Consider the following 23,998-nt stretch of genomic DNA (forward strand, 5'->3'; position numbering starts at 1 on the left):
AAGATTACATCCTCGAAGATCGAATTTCTCTTCTCTTTAGAAGATTTAAAATGCTTTGTACGATTGTACTGTATTTCTAACATTAGAATTAGATGTTAGGATTTCTTGAATTGTCGTTTAATAATAGTAGGGGGAAAAAAAATCGTACAGCAAGTTTTATTTTTCAAAATAATGATAGATCAAAAGTGTTTCAAAAAGAATGTTTTAGCGTTTGAATTTTCTAGAAAAAGAAACTTTTCACGAACCCACCAAGTCAAAATGAGAGCAAGTTGACCACGTCGAGAATTTTTTGTCCCAAAATTGCAATATTTCCTCAGTTTAAGTATATTTAAATAATTAATATATATATTAATATATTTAAATCAGCTTAAATATATTTAAATAGTTAATATATAGTCTCAGTTTAAGTATAATAGTTAATATATAAATATTAATATATTTAAATCAGTTTAAGTATATTTCAATATAACTCGGGCCAAACAAATAATAAATTTATTACTTCTCAATAATTTCTGTCCACTGATGTCACACCGACGAGTTCAAAAGAAAAAGAAAGCGACGAATTATTGTATACGGTTCGGTCACTCGTTACGGTCCGCGAAAACCAGTTGCCAGTACAAGGGGTTAAATCGACAATTTTTTCATCCTCGTACTCTCTCCCCCCCCCCCTCTCTTTCTCTCTTCACTGTAATTTTCGACTAACTAGATATTAATTCAAATTGTTAATTCAGAAATGACTATCGCAAAAAAGCTTCAGATCAAATCATTTGACTCTCAGTTCACGACCTCGGTGCAACCGATTCCCGCTCAGAGTCCACGGTGTATCGCAACCGATACCGCCCGATTTCCTCTCTTCGAGCTATTTTCCGAAAATGAACAATTGGCTGAAACGGTTCGGTTTCGTCGATGTCAACGGGTGGTGCGCGAGACTGTGGCAATAACAATTAAAAGGGGGCGGCTTGCTAGAGCGGAACGATATAGCGTTGGAGAGAACATGGCCGATTGCGAGCGGAAACGTAAAACGGTCGTCCATCAGCGCGCTCACCCCCGCTATTTCGCTATTTCGCTCGATGTAACGCGAATATATATAGTGCATCAAGCCGCGTGGCTTTACATCACTTACGAATAAAACCACGTTGTAGATGTGTAGAACGTATTTCAGGAAATTCACGGAGCAGCAGCCGTCATCTCTGGTCCTCAGCCTGGTGGATGTACCAGGAAGCCTCTCGGCGCTTTTAGCCATGATTGGTTGATTCGTTTCTTCTTCGTGTGTCTCCGTCGTGCTCGTGGTCGTCGTCGTCACCTCGTCACTGACTCTAAAAGCACGGCGAATTTAGAGATTAGAGATTAGAGATTTATATGCCACTATTAATTATTAGCTTATAATTTAACCGCTATTGCTGGCACTTTAATTTATAATTTTGATTCCCTTATTTAATTTTCATTTTAATTAATAACTGAAGAACTTTTTATTAATTTTATTTTACTGATAAATTTAATATTCAATATTAATAAATTATATGTAAAATATTAATTTAATTAATAATTCAACCATAATTATATTTTATTTTTTTTTTTTTCACTGTTATATTTTTTTTTTTATAAAGAAGATCTTGCGCTTTGAACCTCGCTTTAGTCGGTATTTATATTTCCGTTGGGCATTCTTTGTTTGAGTGTTTCTGATTAATGTCTTCCAATTAATATATATATTATTTGTTACATTAAATTCAATAATTATTTTTAATTTGAATAAATTCCCCTCAATAAATAAAAAAGCCAATCTAGAAAAAAGATTCCACTTGAACGTGGATTTGATCCGATATCAAAATTTATATTACAATTCTCGATACCTTTTTTTTTTTCTTTTTGAATTAGATTATTATTTTTAATGTTTGATATTGAAATTACTTTATTAATTTCTATAATTTTCAAGAAGTCAGAACTCAGAAACGTAGATCAAGACGTTGATTAACCCGAAAAGTCTGTTATGTTTGTCGTCTAGAAACGATCGATCGTCTTTTAAGTGTGAGTGACTAGATTGAACCAGCGCTGTTCTAACAAACGTAGAAACAGTTTAATTTTCAAGTAGAAGTGATTTATATTCTCAGAAATGGCCAATTCTCATTGGACTCGGTATAACTCTCGCTAAGATACGGCGTAACTCTCAACATTTTAGGTACAGTTTTCACAAATTTTCTAATTGTCAGTAAATGTGATTCTACCAAGTTAATTTCGCAAAATTCATTCGTGTGTTGTAACTAACATTCTCACGAGACACGTCCACCGTCCAAGTGCAATAATACAATAATAAACTCGTCGCAGAATGAATACCCAGTTTCAGTCGTTGTTGCAACGACAGATGGAGAGGCCAGGGACATTTGTTTCTCGAACGAAGCAATCCGATCTTGTCACCCAGACGAAATTGTATTTCCTCCAATCGCCAATGGGATAACGATCTCTCGCGTTTCAGGGTGTGCTCGGATCGTACGTAAATCTATCTTTCCGGTCCCTGGCGGCCGGCCAGAGGACACCACGCGCCGCTGGCGTTTCCGGCCGCAAAGACACGGCAATCCGATAGATTTCACCCCCTTATATTTGACTGGTACGTCGCTGAAGATATCTGGCTCGTTTCTCAAAATCTTTCGTATTCCGACGCCTCGCGAGAGATCGGACTGACTTTGGACGGCAAATTGGATACGTTGCATGTTCAAACAAGCACCGAAAGAGGGAGAAAACTCTCGCACCCGCACGCTCGGGAATCTTAGAATCTTGAAAATACTCTTGGTATCCGAGACGACGAAAGTAAAATCTTGAAACTTTTTTTTTTTATTTTTTTGTTTCTTTTTATTCGTTTGAGTAACTAGCAGTTGTTGGAAAAAGAAGCTTAAACAGTCATATGGAACAGTGTTCAAACATAGTATTCAATGGTTTGGTTTATAAGTGGAAAAGAGTGACATTGAAATAATGTGAGATACACTGAAGAGCGTGACTATCCTAATATTCAACGTCCAATAAAATGATGAAAAAAGATCGCACGAGTTTCAAGGGGTCGGTGTAAAGGGGGGACTTTAATCTTCAAAATGATTGTGAATCTAATTACGAAAAGAATTACTTCGTGCCTTTAACTACGTTTGAATTTTTACAATTTTCGAGAAAAAATTTCGAAACTACGAAACTTTCAAAAATTTATTAAAAGTATATATTAATTAAATATATATATTTTTATATATATTAATAATTATATAATTAATATATTTAATAATTAATTACAATTATATTAATTAAACATACATATATTTTTAATAATTTTTTGGAAGTCTCAAAGTAAACCATCCCTAATTTTTCTCATAAGGAATCACTCAATTTCTCAAGATTTTATATCTATAATATCTTACTACTATATTGATATATCTACTATCAACAACATACTCCGAGAAGAATAATTCAAGTTTCGAGAATAGAAAAGCCAATGTGTCCCACCGTCGTGTAAAATCAAAGTGATTCGATTAGTTTCGAGCCAGTTTACGAAAACAAGTACGCCACGCGGTTTCACAATTTCCTCCAGCAAACAGAAACGACAAACACGAGGCGTTAAACAGCGAAACGTTCGCGAGATCGAATGAAACGAAAGGACAAGAGTTCGGCGCGTAGCGGCAAAGGATCTGGATCAAGGAGTCGGAAGTAACTGTCACTTGGTCAACGAACGCGAGTTTCGATCGATCGCTCATCCTCACTCACTCTTCCTCCTTCGTCTCGTTCCTTTTCTGCTCTCGTAACACTTTTTCCGTAAGATTTCCGTCGCGTGCACGAAATCGGTCGATGCTACACTCGCAACGATTCGACCACGTTTCTCGTCCGGTGTTCCGCTCTCAAGTTTCGTTCGTGTACGTTCGATTAGCCCACCTATCGCGGTCGAAACGACATCGAAAAGCATTGATTCGGCCGAGCAAAGAGGATTAAATGAATTACGCGAGCTCTCTCGGCGGATTTTTCACGAACATTCGATCCGTCGTTGCGACTCGAATTCTAATTCACTTCATTAACTCCTCGTCCAACGACGATAGAACTGTCAACTATTCCTTTCTCCAGTAGAATTCGTTTCCTCACTGTTCGCCACGATTGTAACGCACAGAAGATCGTCTATAAAAGGAGTTTTTCCTAGTAGAATTCCTTTATTGCCAGGCGAGTTGATTGAATGTAAATTCGGTTTTCTAATTTTTGTTTCAACTTCAATCAGTTTTTGATTAATTCTTTTCAAATTTTTACCTGAGCTTTAATTGATTTCTGATTAATTCACGACACCCAATTGCACGGGGAAAAGAGGCAACTGTAAAGAGTTGTACGTTTCTGTAGCCTTCAGTTAATTTTTCGTTCGTTTTCTCTGGATCCTCGATCAGTTTCTTTTATATACGTACTTACTCATCTTCGTAGAAATAATTACCATATACACAATTAAAATAATTTAATAATTAAAATATACACGAATCAGTAAACAGCAAAATTATGATACAATCAGATTCTAAGTCTAGACACCGTGACAATTGATAACGATAAAGAAATTTGCATTTTTATTCTAAATAACATTAACCTTCTAAGAACAGTGTATTTAGAATCTCCCTTCGCCAGTGGACGGATTTAAATCGCCAGACGAAGTTTAATTTTTTACATGTTTTCATATAAATTATTGTTGGTCCTGTATTTTCAAAGTTAATCAAATCAAATCAAGACTCAAGCTGCTCAAAACAAGAAGAGAGAGACCGTCGATATATCGGACATTCGGCTTCAGATATTATATAGATGTCGATATATCGGACGTTAATACTTAGAAGATTAATGACCTTAAACTCGACAATTTTATACAAACGTAGTATGCGAAGTGACGAAAGTAAACAGTGACGGCGTAATTACAGCAACGATGAAAAATCTAATACACAGAGCGGAGCTCTGTATCCATAGTTTAAGATCATTTTAAAGTCACAGTATAATGTTGAATTCGTCCGGATATGAGCAACAATCCTGTGATATCAGAAACATATAGTGCCCGAGTGAAAAGCATTTGTTGAGATTTATGAATATGGGAGCATGCAGCCCATCAAATACTAAAAAAATTTTGTCTGAAACATTTTTTTAATTGCCTAAAAAACTGGTGACGAAACTGAACGCGTACACCCGCGCATAAAAATATTGTGTCTCATTTCGATTGGCTGGCTTCGGTCTGTCCTCCAATTTGGACAAGAGCGACAATATACGCGTCAGCGAGAAGCACGGTTCACTCAATTGAAAAAGTATTCCGTTTGGAATAAAGTCGGCCAGCTGTTTGCCGAAAATGACACACGAGGGTGGCAAAACAAGTTGTCGGTGGAGCGTCGGTGGTTCATAATGGGAACGACGAGGCGTAAAATCGGCAACGATTCGCTGGCCGGGCGATAACGACCGGCAGGGAATTAATTAGAAACCGCCAGGCCGCCTGGTTGGTTATTTACTCGCGGTAATTGTGTTCCCGCAATTAGAACGTGCCCGATCGAGAAACAATCGAGGCGGCCGGGAAACGAAGGAGCAATTGACCGGGCTATTCTTCGGCGGGGATTTTGGTGAGCCGCGCGGCTGACTGAATGAGAACGAAAGACAAATGGCGGACTAATGAGAGCGAACGCGACGCGAGGCGACACGGTCGACAGGCAGAGGTGGAGATAGATGGCCGAACGCGGAGGAAGACGCGAGGTGATTGCCAGGCGATGCCCGAGCAACTTGAGGAGAGATGATGAAAGAAGAGAAACCGCGAAATTAAATGGGTGTGACCCGTCTTTCTCGCGTGGGCGAGGTAGTTACGACCACGAGCGCAACGTTAAAAAGAGGAGAAGAAAGAAAGGGAGTTCTTCGTTCGAGCACAAGTACACCCCTGTTCAGAAGTATTAGGCGAGAAGTTGAGAATGGTAAGCGGTGCCAATGGCGACAGAGAAAATTTTAGAAAACTCGACGATTAAAAATTTACAATGGTGCAATTTCGTGAAAAGATCCACTTGGTCACGTTATAAACTGTGAATTCTGTTTCCAAACGTTAGAAAACATTTTCTCTTAACCGAAAACCTATCGTTCTATCGTTTTTCAAAGATTGAAACTTCCTTTTTATAACGACTTCTTAAAACACGCTGTACGATTTCTTTTCTGGCCATTTTGTTGGACTTTGAATGTAAAGGTTTAAACGACGAAAATTTGAGAAATTCTTCAAAGTTGGATGAAACGACGAAAAGAAATTGCGCGGCAAGTTTTAAAGAAGTCGTTTGAATCTTGACAATTTTCAAAAAAAGATACCGTTGCATTCCTGTCGTGATGTGAAATCTTCTGTGAAAAAACAAACTCATTACTATCAAAATGAAGGTTTTACATTTTAAAATGATATATTATATGTTAGTATACGATTTTGTTTCACAAAGTTATATCAACTTCAAATAATCGATAAATTCTCATTGTCACTGATAGTCAGTTACTCACTGTGTGTAATAAGTAAATTTGACAAATTCTTACTCGCTCGATAAAGCACGATTTCCTAAAAAACTTTGTCCAACTAATAAATTTGGTTTATCGATACACGGGCCAATCTGTTAACATTTCGTACCAAGTCCAGCAAATATATCCATTATCCCCAACATTCCACGCACGGTGTGGAAAAACTTTTCGCAATTACCCGACCCGTTTATTGGTTATTCTGTTTGCTACCGAATAGTCGACCGAATATTTTCCATCTCCGGCGTTATTTTTTTTTTTTCTCTCTTTCTCAAACACGTAACCTCCGACGATATCAACGGACATTTTTTCGATTAATCAAAAAAAAAAAAAAAAAAAAAAACTCGCGTTTTATTTCACCATACAACAGGAGAGTTGGCTCTGCGCGACTGACGTTATTCCACAGCGGGAGGATACGCGTTATTCATATTTCCAGTCTGGGGGATAACCCATAATTCGTTGAAATTCGCTTGGAAATTCACGGATGATGCTCCGTTCACGTCGGAAGACACGGGGAGGCAAAGAGGCGACCGCAAGTTGCCCGCAAGTATCGTCCGTTGCACAGAACCACCCGTCCCGAAATGAACGAAGCAGCAGGACAAAGATTATGGATCGCGGGACAATGTGTTGTAAACAACAGGACGAAAAACTCGAACAAAAGAGAGATCGAGGAGAGAGGGAATAAAAGGCAGAGGAGCGGGGAATAAAATTCCCGAGGCGAGGAAACTTACTGCTTCCGCTCGACGTCTCGCGGTAGCTGGAACAGGATACTTCCTTTTAACGAATCGCTTTGACGATATTTAAATGCGCCGTTAAGAGAGAGAAAGAGAGAAAGAGAGAAGTAACGAGGGCGCAAATATTTTTGATCTATTAAAGCGGAGGTGAGGATCGTAGACTTTCTTCTTTCTTCAAGTTAGGCGAAACGGGTCTGTCTTAACTCCTACGTAAGTAGATTACCGGCGGTTGCCGCGACTCGGTGCAACTTCAACTTTGTTAGACCTCGAGCTAAACGAAGCGACATTACTGTTAGTTTCTTCCGTTACGGCGGAGGAGCGAAATTGAACGTACACGTGGACGTTCGTAACGTAATTAATATTTTATTGAACGTTCACACGGAGGGGAGAAAAATACGTGTTACTTCGTACGAGAGAAAAGAAAATTTTACGATCTTGCTACTGGCGATAGAAACTGTTTTCGTGGACATCGGTTTTACGCCGTAATCAATTTTGACGAAACTGTCGTAATTCCCTAGAAAAGGAAATCATACAATCTCGTTTTAGAAGCGTGAACCTGAGTTTCCTCTTTCAGAGACATTTTAACATCGTGTAGCGAATCTTGTTAAAAAGAAAAAATTGCAAAAATTCGAATGTCTTTAAAAAAACAGTGAAAAATATATTTTTTTTTCTTCGGTGATTAAGCGTTTAACATGATCTCGAAGATCGAAGTTTCCCTTTTTACAACGAACTTTTGAAACTTTGCTAGGCAAATTTTCTTTTCATTTTATTCAACTCAGAGTCAGACATCCCAATATTTTGTTCAATGTTCAAGCCTAATGTTTTTAGATATCAATAACGAGATATCAGGCAAACGAACGAAATTTTTACAATTTTCGAAGCAGAAGCTCTACATTCGAAAATGAGAGCAAGTTAGAGAGAACGGTTCAAATTGTCGACAATTTTCCATCCAGTTATGCTGCTCGCTAAGACACATACGCAAACACGCTAATTGATGCAAATGGATCCAACAAAATGGTTAATAAGACGATAAACGTCCAGAACCGTTGAGACGGCTCGCCTAACCAGATACAAATGTATGCATCGTCGCGATCACGGACGTGAAAATAATCAGTGCCTGGTGACACGAAAAAAATTCGTGTGCCACGCGCCGTTCGCCAGATACGGTGGGTAGCCCACGTGCTCCTAAGAACTTGGACTACACCTTCGAAACGCCCACGCCGAAAGTCCGCGACCCACGTTCGCGATGACGCATCGATATGCATCTGGTATTTGCTTTCACGGACGGATCCGAAGGGAAATAAACGGGAGACGCGCCGATGCCTTTCAGTGGCCATCCTCCATCGAGAAACTGCGCGGAAACCACATCGCTGTGGCTGATAAATCACTCTGAAATTTTCGAAAATTTCGACGAGGCATTTGGCAAAATCTCGAGACCAATCGTCCCCCGCCTTCTTCAATTTTATAAAACGTCTACTTTCATTAGAGAATTTATATTATCTACGAGATTTTTCATTTAAGAAATACGCCACCGATGACTGGCGTCGCTTTTGAAAAGAATTAAAGAACTATAATAGATTGAAGAACTATAATAGATTAAAGTCTTGGGCATTGAGAAATTTTCAACAACCGTAGAATAACCACCTTAACTACGAATGACGCCGTTTGGCGTCAAATTGAATACTGTTATGCCCGTTGGGCGTCGTATAAATGACATGAGCAGTAACCGCCATATTTTAACCGCCTCAGTTGCAGTTCAGATTTTAGTGTACGCAAAAGTAATAAAATATACGTAGTAAACTAATATTTTTTACTGTAACTTTAAAATTTTTAGTACGTGGCACCGAGAAAATGGAATATAAACTCGGAAACAACATTTAAGAAGGATGTAGAAACTATATAATAGTGGCTTTGGCGCTAGTAGTGACGATGTTGACGAAGACCAATGTTTTAGGAGAATTAGGAGAATAATATAATAATAGGTCGTAGGTTAATTTGGTATTTATTACGCCAATGAGAAAAGAAGCGAAACTAAGTACATGCGTAGTTTTCGTAAAGTCCCATTACACACAGAAAATTGTTTTAATGTCTTTAGTAGTTAGAAATTATTGATTCCTTAACGTTAAATAAGTAATTTTATATGGATTAAATTTCTGCGCTTATATTATCAAACATATATATATATATATATATATATTATTTAAAGTTTATTAAAAATTATTTAAACTTTATGAAAAAAATATATATATTTTTCATATAAATCAAAAAATCAAATATATTAAAAATATATATATATATATGCTCTATTTTTCATAAAATTTGAATAAAATTTTCTACTTTAGTTTCAAGTAAATTTTCTACTTTTAGTTTCAACTAAACAGATGTTCATTTTTCTATTAAATAAAGACATTTATGAAAAAATTAGCACGTACATTTTCTTCCCACGCCACGTTCAGCGGCGTGAAGTCAACGTTGTGACCCCCGTCGACAAGGTGTTAAATATTTATAGCATTTCAACACCGTAATCAATTCCAAAAGGGAAGTGCAGGGAAATGTGCGCGACGATTAACGCGTTAATTCCCCGGCGCACGTTCGTGAGAATTCGCGGAAAGCACGTGAAAGTGCGTGATTTCATTGCCCGACGCGATCCAGCCGGAAACGATGGAGACGAATCAGAAAAAGAGGAAAAACAAAGTGAGAGAGAGGTGACATCGGCGGAATTCCATTTTCTTTTTCTTCTTCTTTTTTTTCTCTCTCTCTCTCTCTCTCTCGCCCCTCTGAGATCCAAACGAGCAGTTTTCACCTTCGTGCGGCTTTGACGCAACCCCGTAGCGCAAGGGTGGCGTTAATCGTCGAGCTGACACGCGCACGTACCGAGCCCCCGGCGTGGCCTATCGAAAACCATGTCTCATAATATATCAACGATGACATCGGGTCTGTCGTTCGATCCCTTCCCATCAATTTGCCGCAGTGGCCCGGTGTTCCCAGCATAGACATATCCTCATTTATCCCAATGTCCTACACGTCGCCAGCCAATTTGCTAATCGAGCCAATCATCCAATCGCATTAACCTTGCCGGCCATTCAGAGAACCCCCGGCCTCCTTTTTATTGGACGGTTCCTGCGGCAGGTTTCACATTTGCAAACGGCCGCGGCCTCCAAGGTGTTAAACGCTCTCTCTGTTCGTGTCGGGAACACGAACCGGCGTGTTCACCTTTATCGATCCGATCTACAAGCGTCATCAACCCGCCTGCGAAACCGATGCCCCTACGAGCGTTACAAACGCCAATTTAGACGAAAACTTTGCATCTCCGACGACGGTACGTGGTGGTGTATCGTCGTCGAGAGATCCCATGTCCCGTGGAATGAACACGGTGAAAGCGAGAATGTGTCAGAGTGGTTAATGAGAACGAACGTAAGTAACGAAGAAACTGCAGTAACGACAACCAAGGGAATTTATTGGGGATACCCTTTGAGTAATGTCAAGTTTAACAAACATTGCCATCTAGTGATAATTTTAATTAACTTATTATTATATTACACTATATTAATGTATATTATATATTATGATATATATACTATATTATCATATTATAATATATATATACTATATATTATATATTTGACTTATATTTATATTATATATTTATATGTATTTAACTTATAATATAAATATAACTATAACATAATATAATATATATATAATATAAATATAACTTATATTTATATTATATATTTAATTTATATTTATATGTATAATATATATAATATAATTATATATATATAATAATATTATTATAATATTATTGTATTACACTATATTATACTATATTATTACATTATACTATAACTTTTCTAGTTAAATTAGTGCGGTTATTGTTGAAAATTATATCACAGATTAAAACTGTATCAACTGTTCAATAAAATGAAATTTTGTACAGTATCAGAAAACGACGTTACTTATGAGTATTCCTAATACTTACTGACAGAGGTTACGATTTTAGGAAATTTGACGGAATCGAGCGAAACGATTGTTGGCAACACTAGAACGGTCAAACTGACTAAAATGGTCAAAATGGTAACTTTTGTTAAATATTTTATAGATACAAAACAGCGTGTTTTTAGAGACAAATAATTCTTCGTAAAATAAAAGCTCGTGTATCCCACTGTGTTATAAAGATCTTCTCTTTAATATCTCTGATGGAAATTTTATGCTTTAGTTCTAGTCTTAACTAGAACTGCCAAACGACGAATTTACAATTTTTTCCATTGAAATTTTATACATTTAGAACAGCGTATTTTCAGAGGCTCGAATGATCTTTAGCAAAATATAGAAAGTTGTACTTTTTATATTATAAATTAACTAATTTATATAGTATAAATTTGTATAATACTACTAAAAAATAGAAGCTTGTATTTTTTATCGTATTATAAATTTTTTTCTTATTCCTTGCAGTTTGATTTCTCCGTGAAAAATTTTACGCTTTAATCGTTGGTGGTTCTAGTGTTAATCGACCGGAGGAATATCGAACGAAGGAGGCTGCGAGGTAAATGACGGGCTTTAATGACGAGAACGGTGCAGATTGTTCATAAAACACCATTGAGGCAGTTCTCGTACGCTCGATTTAAGCTGAAACTGTAATTCGAACGTCTCTTTCTTTTCATCTTAAAATTTCGATACAAATACAACACACGGAGCGAGAACGGTACAGTAGGTACAGAAACGGACAAAAATATTCGCACACTCGATAGAAAACTATCGGTACTTTAAATCGTTCGTAAAACATAATAATCGAGGAAGCTCTACTTTATCAAATGAGTTCTTTCCTCCCAAAGATGTTTTTACAACGTATATAAATATAAATTTGTCATTGAAAATTGAATATTAAAAATTGAAATGCCTTCGAAGTCATTAAAAATTCTTTTTCTTTTTTTTTACGGCTAGATCTATCATCATCTCGAAGGTCAAAGTCTTTAAAATACTTGCTGTATAATTCCGCCATTTTATCTAACCTTGAAACATCAGCATTCAAGGAATCCTAACATTTTGCCATTTAACCTCAAAGTTACATAAATTTTTTTTCTAGAGGCATTTGAATTTTGAAACAAAAAAGAAAAAAAAAGAGATATCCATGCTTTTTCATGCATGATGTAAAATTAAACTAACGCAAGGCTGTCAAAGTGGAGACTTCGAAGTTTAAAATGAGGCTAACTAGATTGCCAACAGGAAGTCAGGAGATACATGCAATCCTTTTTTTTTCTACTTTTTCACCGAGCGTGCGAATACTTTTCGCGTTCACCGCGGCAGTTTGGCTGACTTTTACGCTGATCGGTTGTTAACTCGAGGTAATCGAGAATTCTTTCGCCCGGAATGGGAGAAAACAGGAGCGCGCGGCCCCCGAAGCGTGTGCAAGTGTTCTTTGCAGCGAGGTATTTCACTCGTTGGTTTCTCCCCCGGATCGAAAACCATCGTAAATCATGCGTCGATGTTTCCAAACCGCAGCCCGGTTCTTTGACTAAGCAACTGTTCGAAGAGAACCGTACACCGATATATCGATTCTTCGTCTCTTTCACCTTTATGAATGTTGCCAGTGTGCTTCGTTGCTATTTACCAGACTACCCACGGCACTGCGTAGGTTTCCTATTTTCTCGTACTTCATTCCGCCTTTTACGTTTCGCTCTTTGTTACTCGTCATTACATCTTGCTTAGGCTTCCTTAGTTAGTCTTTCAGGATTCTGTCTAGTTTGGTTGCGGCGTTTCATTATTTCTTAAACGTTACGGATATTCTCAGTTAAAATGCTGGAACAACGGGGCTTTTAAAATATATTCTGCGTGCAGATCGTTATAATTCGATAAACGATAGTAATTAAAATAAATAAATTTATACGTAATTTATTTTCTGTATAAACAATCGTACTATTATATCTTGCTTAGGCTTCCTTTAGTTAATCTTTCAGGATTCTGTCTAGTTTGGTTGCGGCGTTTCATTATTTCTTAAACGTTACGGATATTTTTAGTTACAAGGCTGGAATAACGGGGCTTTTAAAATATATTCTGCGTGCAGATCGTTATAATTCGATAAACGATAGTAATTAAAATAAATAAATTTATACGTAATTTATTTTCTGTATAAACAATCGTACTATTATATCTTGCTTAGGCTTCCTTAGTTAGTCTTTCAAGATTCTGTCTAGTTTGGTTGCGGCGTTTCATTATTTCTTAAACGTTACGGATATTTTTAGTTACAAGGCTGGAATAACGGGGCTTTTAAAATATATTCTGCGTGCAGATCGTTATAATTCGATAAACGATAGTAATTAAAATAAATAAATTTATACGTAATTTATTTTCTGTATAAGCACTCGTACTATTATATCTTGCTCAGGCTTCCTTTAGTTAATCTTTCAGGATTCTGTCTAGTTTGGTTGTGGCGTTTCATTATTTTTTAAACGTTATGGATATTCTCAGTTAAAACGCTGGAACAACGGGGCTTTTAAAATATATTCTGCGTGCAGATCGTTATAATTCGATAAACGATAGTAATTAAAATAAATAAATTCATACGTAATTTATTATTTTCTGTCTAAGCAATCGTACTTTATGCATCTGACCTTTAACCTTCTAAGTACTAACGTCCGAAATATCGACATCTATATATATCTGAGAAAGCCGAATGTATTATTGCAAATAAATTATAATAAATTATTGTAAAATAACGCAGTCTTTATTTGATTTGATTAACTTTGAAAATATAGAACCTACAATAATTTATATGAAAACATGTAAAACTAAACTTCGCCTGGCGATTTAAATCCGTCCACTAGCGAAGGGGGATTTAAATACCCTGTTCTTAGAAGATTAAGAAAATCTGAGAAAGGAATTACGAGATATTTAAAAAGTCCATATTTTTTATAACGTACAATCCAATAGTTTTTCCAATCCGAGTATTTAAAAGAAACAATTAGCAAACGATCAAAATTCAAGAGTGAAATTTGACACTTTGATTGCTTGCAAGTAACTTTGATTGCTCGCAAATTTCGATGAAAATGCCCGTACCTTTTCGTCGCCACTTGAAACAGAGTTCTCTGCGAAACGAATCGTGCGTTACCCAGTTTCCATTTCAATTAGATACGCGCAACGAGTATCGCGGTTCTTCGTAACGTGATATCGCTTGCGTCGATCGGAAAACGCGATTTCACGATTTGCGACATATAATTACAGATTGGCTTACAAGAATTACGCAACGTGACAAACATTTTGTTTGGAAAAAAGAATTGAGACGTGTCGAACGGACATTAAAGGTAAAAGGCAGCAGGTGTTGTTTCTAATTGACGATACTTGTTCGAATTCGATACTACAAATCACAGTAAAGAGCGCAATTGTGACAAAATGACAATGAAAAATTGTCGATAATTAATCTGATACGATTTCGTAAAAACGATTCATTTGATTTCATTTTCAAGCGTGAAGAGTTCTGCTAACGAGTTCGTTTTCTTCTTTTTTTAATGATTTTACATCACGCAGCGCAATGAATGAGAAAATGAGGAATTTTCTTGAAAATTCGAAAATCTATTATGATCTTGAAGACTGAAATTTTTCAAGCGCAACAGATTGGCTGTACGATTTCATTTTATTTAAATGACATATTAAAAATAATATTTTTTTTTCTACATGATAATAGATATCAACGATCTACTCTTCTTCCATGGAAAAAGATCGTACAAAAGAATTTATTGTCATCGTCACTGTTACGCTCTTCATTATATATATATATATATACAATTATATTTTATTTTTCATATATAACATAAATATAGAAAATAAATATTATATATTTTTTACATATCGATAAATCTATTCTTTTTCCACAGAAAAAGATCGTACAAAAGAATTTATCGTCATCGTTACTCTTCATTATATATATATACACGATTACATTTTTTATTTGTAGATGTAACACATAGAAAATAAACAGTATATTTTTTGTCATTACATGTCAGTAGATCAAGGATCTATTCTTCTTTCATGGAAAAAGATCGTACAAAAGAATTTATCGTCATCGTCACTGTTACGATCTTCATTATATACGTATAATTATATTTTATTTTTCATATATTTTATTTTTTATGTACGTATAATTATATTTTATTTCTCTATATTAATATAAATATTATATATTTTTCACATATCAATAAATCTATTCTTTTTCCACGGAAAAAGATCATACAAAAGAATTTATCGTTATTGTACGATCTCTTAACTGTACGTTACTCTTCATTTTATATATATATATATATATATATATACACACACACACGATGACATTTTTTATTTGTACATGTAACACATAGAAAATAAATATTTTATTAGTATATATTTTTCTGCATGTCAATCGATCAAAGATCTATTCCTCTTCCATGAAAAAAGATCGTATAAAAGAATTTATCGTCATATCGTTACTGTTATGCCCCTCGCTACAGTTTCCGTTTCAATTACGTCCAACAATCGTTCACGACGATCGAATGCTTCGTAGACGCGCGCGACAAATCTTCGAATCAGCGCGGTATCGATTTTACTGCCGAGCGGAATGCACTGGCGGTCGATTCGACCGCAGGTTTCACGCCGTAGACAACTGAAGCTCCGGCAGCGGCCACGCAGCGGTGAAAAGTACGACGACGCGAGTGCACCGGCCCACGCCATCCGCCTCTGCGTGCAATTGCACCGCGCTGCACCGTGGAAAATTGGATAATGCGAGTCGCACACGGCAACGAACGAACCGGAGCCCGAGCGACGACAGTCATCGCCAACGACGGGGCAGGCAATCTACCATCTTCGATCCATCGGTTCGTTTCACAGATATTTTCCCTCCGCTTCCGCGACGAACGATCGGAAGCGTGATCGCGATCCGACACCGTTTCATCGTTTTTTTTCTTCTTTTTTTTTTTTTTGCAAGTCGACGGCCGTGTGCGACGTTCTAATCTCGACGAAAGGAAAGCAAAGCGAGGAGAGGTTTGCTTAATCCTGTTTCGCGTGGTCGTTGAAGTTACATCCTGGTCTCGGAGAAATTGACGGTCTCACGCAACTGGCTGCGTCTAGCGGCACAGCGTCGTACAGACTGGCTCGAATTGAGCTCGAGCTTACGTTCACGAGTTTACAGGCGTGTCCAACACGCGTTATGTATAACCAAAATTGGGACAATCAATTGAGAATTTTATTTAAATAATTTTCATCACGAATGATCGTACGTCTTTTTTTAAATTTAAATAATTTCCAAGTGCCAGCGAAATATATATATTTTTTTTTATTTCAGACGTATTTGCTACTCCATTCTCACAATCAGTTGATGTCAATACGTTGCCAGCGAACGAAATGTATACGTTGCCATGGAAATGAAGTGTATCGAGTTGCAATCAGATGTACAACTCGAGGGAAAATTTATCCGAATGTCTTTGGTAGACTTTCGTGAATTCCACGTGCCTAAAGAAAAATATTCAACACTTGGCGAACATGCGCTGTTGGAAAGTACATTTGCGAGCAGATTTTTCCCCATACGACGCACACAAGAAATGAAATAAGAAGAAAAATTTTAAACGAGCATGTTGAAAATACTCTCTTCGTATTGCCACCATCTGCATCAAAGCAGATATTGATGAACTATCTAAAGTCTGTGTAAAAAAACAAGCTCAGTGTTCTCATTAAAAGTTATTTTTAATTTTTATAAATATATTGTGTCGCTATATAAGTGAGTCTAATCAATGTATTGTTTCACTACAGAAGTCGTTTTAATATCATCACGAATAATAAATAATAAAAAAAATGTGTAAACTAATGTGCAGCATCTAAACAAAATTTTTATTGGCCAATAAAGCCCAGAAGATTTAAAAAGATTGGACACTCATTTAGGTTTAGTATATAACGTAGATTACTCGAGTCGATCGAACGAATTTACTCGGAAAAGTGAATACAAGTATGTATGTATTTCGAGATAGATCCGTTTTTTTTTTTTTTTTTTTTTTTTTAATAATGGACCTTCTGCTAAAAAATCATGGCACACAGACATTGGAACCATAAAAACGAAATATCGTTGTCCAGTCGATTTAAAAATAAATTGTCGAAATAATCTTGATAACCTTACGCAGGGAACAACTCGAGAACAATTTCAGTAGGTAGATTTAAAAGAGAAACCCTAATCGAAACCCTGTGACTTGAAAAAAGAAAAACGAGGCTGTAATCTCGCGACAAGACACGTTGCGTAAATTAATTAATTTATGCCCGGACAGTGGAAAACGTCTTAATTGAAAGTCTGTTTTCCCTCCAACTTCACTTTTCGTCCAATCAAGTGATCATTTCCCGAGGCTCGAGGAAACCGGTTGGCTCGTAGACGATTCTACGCCACGGAGATCGACTTCGGCGAACCGAAATAATTTTCCTTTTCCATCGTGTCTTTCCTTTTTCTCCTCTTTCTGTTTTCTTTCCATCGCGATAAAGAGTTGTGCTTTTCTTCTCGAGAAAGCGGCGCGAAAGTGGGGACTGGCGTCCGGCGTAATTTCCTGCAGCGGCTAAGCAAGAGCGACAAACGCGTAAGGGGGAAACACGTGATTAACGTTTATAAACCGACGTGCCCCGGAATAAAGAGCCCTGGCCGAATAGTACGCGGCACCTACGTGTACGGAAGTTACGACCCAGGTTATTTATATCGCGTTATTGCGCCTGAATATCGTCCACCTGCTGGAAATAATGCGGGGCATTTAAGGGATCGTAAAGGACACTCGTTTCGCCTTTACGTCGTTTTCCCATCGAAATACGAGGATTACGTATCCGGCCAGGTTGTTACACGTGCACACGCCAGCCAATCGTAAAAATCCTTCGCACCTCGAACCTCTGACCAGGTACATTCCATCTGGAAATAATTTACCGTTTACCTCCCCCCTGCGCAATCTCATTCGTCAGTTAATCAATCAAATAGAACAGAATAGAATATCTTTTTAATCTTCCATCTTTTTAATGTTCAAAATGAAATTATTTGTATCGCGACTTATCAAGCTTTGATTTAAATTGATTTATTCTCAGTTAATGACTAAACATGCAACGAAATATTAGAACACGAGATAGAGTGCAATGCGTAATGTTGTATCGAGAAGTTACGTTTGATTGAAAACAATTTGTGCCATGAAGATAACACCTCATTTTTTTTTGACAAGTGCTTCAGTCAACAGATTATTACATGGTCACTGCAATATAGTTATTAAAATACGACAACTAAAATTATTAAGAAATATTATTAAAGTGACATTGCTACATAAATTATTAGAAATAACTAAACTGGTTCCATCGATTTTTCTTTTTTTTTCTTTTTCGGACAAAACCTTCTATCAACAGAAGAGTTTAATCATTATTATAATAGTCACTGCGATTATTAAAACATAATATCTGAAGCTATTAAAAATTTAAAACGTATGTTATTTTATTTTAGCAACAAACATGTTATTTTATTGTTAATTACTATTTTATTATTTTACATTATATATTATTTTTCATTATTTTACATTCTATATTTTATATAAATTATATTTATTATCATAATAGTCGATTATTAAATATAGTGCGATTATTAAAACATAATATCTGAAGCTATTAAATATTTAAAACGTATGTTATTTTATTTTAACAACAAACATGTTATTTTATTGTTAATTACTATTTTATTATTTTATATTATATATTATTTTTCATTATTTTACATTCTATATTTTATATAAATTATATTTATTATTATAATAGTCACTGCGATTATTAAAACATAATATCTGAAGCTATTAAAAATTTAAAACGTATGTTATTTTATTTTAACAACAAACATGTTATTTTATTGTTAATTACTATTTTATTATTTTACATTATATATTATTTTTCATTATTTTACATTCTATATTTTATATAAATTATATTTATTATTTTATTGTTAAAATTACATTACTATATAAATCATTCGAAATAATGGCTAAACTATTCCATCGATTATAACAGAAGCACATTTGCACGACACAAGCAATTTTTAATGAAAAGTCACTTACACTAATCGAGTACCGAGCCTTCCGCAAACTAATAAATATACAACATCCGTAATTGCTGCTCGCGGATTATAATTTATATTTACCCGCGAAAAACATTTCGCTCCGCGATGCAAATGGTTAAAATGCGAATATTTATGAAAATTCACTTCTCTCTGCGAGTCAACTGTTGAAAGCGCTTTTTTTTTTCGACAATGGCTTTACTCCCCCGAGTAAATTGAAAGAGATGAAGAGACGCGTACAGTTTTACACATGTATATATATATATATATATATCACGATTCATGTGAATAAAAATAAAGAAACAATTTCAATTCAATTAAACGAAATGCTCGAAAAAGATACAATGGCGATTCAAATGAATTCAAAACGAGGATATAAAACGGACACCGAGTCGGTGTTGCAATTAATATCGGTGATAAATATCGAAAATGCTCTTTTCTTTGTTCTTTCTTTTTTTTAATCATTTTTTTCGAGTACACGATATACGCAACAGTGAATCCGGGGAAGATATTTTTCCGAACACTGTGCGATTTCCGCGCGCTAATTGCTCGGGCCGGTTTTAAAGGGCAAAGTGACCAACGAGAACCGCGTAATGATTTTGATTGAACGAACGTTGATAAAGCTCGCGGGCCATCTGCCCCGATGGAAAGCCTTTATCGCGTGTATTATAAAATTACATTCCACACATCTACCGGCCGAATCGATTTCACGCTGACAAACGAGAAAATATCGCCGTTCTCTCTCGAATTCGAAAATCGAACCTATTTACTACGGCCGTAATCGTGATAATCCGTTTTCAATAACGCAAACTAATTTTCGTGCACGAAATGCAGAGAAGAGGAAGAGAATACTCGAAAATGTTCAAACGTTCTGCTCGTTTAATTGCGGGGAAATAAAAGTTTTTTTCTGATCTCTCGGAGAGACACGTGTGACGGACAGATTCACAGAACCGGACGTCGACGGATTTTCGATTTTGAAAATTCGCATTCTTTATGAATGAAATTTAGAAAAATGAAACTGAATGGAAATTTATTGTACAGAGTGTTGCACAAGTATACAGAGTACGTCGATTTTGCAAATTCGCATCTTTATGAATGAAATTTAGAAAAATGAAGCTGGATGGAAATTTATTGTACAGAGTGTTGCACAAGTATACAGAGTATGTCGATTTTGCAAATTTGCATCTTTATAAATGAAATTTAGAAAAATGAAGCTGGATGGAAATTTGTGGTACAGAGTGTTGCACAAGTATACAGAGTATGTCGATTTTGCAAATTTGCATCTTTATGAATGAAATTTAGAAAAATGAAACTGGATGGAAAATTATTGTACTCTGGAGTATTGCACTGTGGATATTTTTTATACTTTTTTGCTATTAATAATGCACTCTGTGCATTTTTGCATCTTACAGGTATAATCCCTTATTTCTTCTATAAAATTTCCTGTAAATGCATAAAAATCTGCAGTCACTCGAAAATATCCAAATGCTTGCTTATTTAATTACGAAATCGCGGAATCGAGAAAAATTTTTTTATCATCTCTCAAATAATGAAAAGGTTCACACAAGTGAATATCGCTCAAAAATGTTCAAATATTTGCCTTATTTAATTGCAGAATCACGATCTCTCGAGTAACGAGGAGACTGGCAAACTCGCATATCACCACTAGAAACGTTTGCTTGTTTGACCATTCAAAATTCAAAATCATTCAAATCATTTTTTAATGATTTTCTTTCTTTTTTTTTTTATATGAATAACGAACGAAGACGTTTCTCGCGGAACGTTTTGAAAAGCATAATTCCGCGAACTAGATGCGGATTTAACGAGCCGAGACGAGTTAATACGTCCCCGAACCAGTGACCGTGACATCGAATTAGCCGCAATTTGCAGATATCGGCAATGAATCGATAAACGTTCGGTTTCCCTCGAATGAAAACGGTTTTTCCCGATTCTCTCTTTTTTTTCCCCCCCTCCCCATCGAACCGACCAATCAACGAATAAACCGCCGCTCAGGCCAGGCACACGTGCACACTTCTTTCTCGATCTCGCTCACCTTCCTATCAATGCGAACGAATATCGTTGATAGTGTGCAGCACTAGGGGTACTCGCGGTCGGACAATTGGATGGCGCACTTCGCTGCAAACGGATCCTCAATCCTGATTGAATACCTTATCGAAAAAAAGGAGAAAAAAAAAAGAAGAAACTAGGAATCCAGAAGCGGACCTAGAAAAAGTATTTCAGCACAGTTTCTAGTTTCTTGGCGATATCTTCGCCAGGCGAAAGCGAAATAATATTCACTGCGTAGAAAGAGATTCGTGCTCCCGGTAACAATTTTTCGATAATAAATGCAAGAAATATGAAAATTCTTGCCCTGGAGTGACGTGCCACACACGTCAAAAATTGCAATATTTCCTCAGTTTTAAGTATATACTAAAACACGACTCAGGCAAAACAAATTAAATAAATTTATTCCGACGAGTTAAAAAAGAAAGCGACGAATTATTGTACACATTATTGTTTGGTCACTCGTTACGGTCTGCGAACCAGTTGCAAAGGTTAATCCTACATTTAATGGCGGAATGTTATTAGAAAAGTATAGCAAAATATCCTTTTGCAAGTACTGGAATTATTATTGCGTCAGAGATTGCGAGGAAAGAGTAATTGCAAATCGTTAGAAATATTTTACACGTGTGGTAGAATTAGGAAACATTTTGCCTAGAGTAGATAATTCTTGTTAACTTAATTGAATTAGATTTTGATAATTTACGAGGTATCTTTTTGCAGTTTTGCCACGTGTTTGTGTGAATAGAATACAAAATACTTCTAATGGTTACGTTAACGCAATATATCGTCACTTTCGATACCTTGCCATTAAATGTAGATTAAGCACCGGAATTACAGGTTTGTCTTACACTTTCTCGACTCTCGAATTTTTATATTTCTCTTATAATGTTATTATTGCGTAACTAATTATTGGAAATTGCACGCGTTACACATTTACAACAAATTGAGTGAACAAATTTTGTAAGAAAAAAAAAAAAAAAAAAAAAAGAAAAAAGAAATGAAAATTGATCCACTGCCGAGAAACCAAGAAACGCGACTGAATTTTTAACCTTCCAACGGCAGTTAACGCACAGTCCTGTACAGTACAGGAATAGTTTACACGAAAAAAATAAATATTACCAATAATATAAAATAAATGTTAGAAATAAAAGATGTTGCAAGTTACGTGTCTATCCGTACGGAACTTTGTTTTCGGGAAAGTCTACTTCAATTATTCTCTAGGTACTCGTCCGTTATACTCGTAGAACGAACTTCGCGCTGTGCATAATACAGAGTCACGATCCTGTCTTATTGTCCAAAAGCCGAGAGATTATTCCAGCGTTTAAGGAATTAAAGACGCAAAATACACAGGAACCGGTGCACGATAATTTAATTCAGAGAGCGGGATTGTGTATACAGCACTGTAAACAGCGCTTTCAACATTCTCCTGGGCTGATTAAAACGATGCTTAAAACTTATCTCTGTTGGCTCGCTCTCATCTCTGAACAAACGTAGTAGTGGTATATATAAACGTAATATATCTCTACAGCACAGTAGAGACGGTGGTGCGCGAAGTTAAAAATCACACGAACGAAAGCTACAAAATCACCGAGACTTTTTCATCTTCAGTTTGACAAATCACGAGAGTCCGACAAATCACGCTCGCGTTTTAAACGGGCGCAATCAGCGAGTTAACGCTAAAGATCGTTTCTCTCCTGTAATCACCGCTCTTCTGAAACTGCTCTGAACTGTTCTGAACGACGACAATGTTATTACACGGGGACAATACGCGTGCATTTATAGCGCAGTTACAGCGTACGCGGTATAAAGTTATATACGCACCTGCGTGGGCGGAAAAGAAAAATACCGTCGAGGCGGGAAAGAGATCGCCTGCCCCTGGGCGATCAGCCGGCAGCGACGTCTTGATTACAGTGGAACCGGATCGAGTGAGAGTTAAGCGACCTTTTCCTCGGGTGTGTACGCGCGTTTATATTAACTATAAATGAGCACAGCGATCGCGCCGGTACGGACATATATATATATATATATTTTAATTATTTTTTTATATATATAATTAAATTAACATATATAATATATGTATAAAATATATATATAATTAAATATATAATAAATATATAAATATATATATACATAATAAATATTATATATATAAAAATAATAAAATAATAAAATATATAAATAAATATATATACATAATAAATATTATGTATATAGAAATAATAAAATATATATATAAAATAAATATTTAAATATATAAATATATGTAATAAATATTATATATATGTATAAAAATAATAAAAAATATATATATAAATATATATATAATAAATATTATATATGTGTAAAAATAATAAAAAATATATATATAAGTATATATGTAATAAATATTATATATATGTATAAAAATAATAAAATATATATATAAATATATATATATAATAAATAGTATATATATAAATATAAAATAAATATATATCTGACGCGCGACAACGGCAGGTGGTATTAATCGATCATCCATCGATGACGGGCTCAACGCCGCGCAAAGTGCTCTCCATCTTATTAAGTACAAACAATTGCTGGTTCGAAATGGACGCGTTAATGGACTAATGGATACTGTGTCGTA

General features: G+C 35.8%; 1 long non-coding RNA gene across 1 annotated transcript; it reads right to left on the minus strand.

Annotated features, from left to right (window-relative positions):
* Window positions 1-1,139: 1,139 nt before the first annotated feature.
* Window positions 1,140-18,110, minus strand: LOC122530903. The gene is made up of 2 exons (XR_006307128.1): window positions 18,023-18,110; window positions 1,140-1,316 (listed from the first exon to the last, which is right to left on the minus strand). It is a non-coding gene; the product is annotated as an uncharacterized LOC122530903 (long non-coding RNA).
* Between the last annotated feature and the right edge of the window lie 5,888 nt (window positions 18,111-23,998).

The sequence above is a fragment of the Frieseomelitta varia genome, unplaced genomic scaffold (genome assembly GCF_011392965.1).
Source record: "Frieseomelitta varia isolate USP_RPSP 00005682 unplaced genomic scaffold, Fvar_1.2 scaffold_363, whole genome shotgun sequence".
In the NCBI taxonomy this organism is placed as follows: Eukaryota; Metazoa; Arthropoda; class Insecta; order Hymenoptera; family Apidae; genus Frieseomelitta; species Frieseomelitta varia.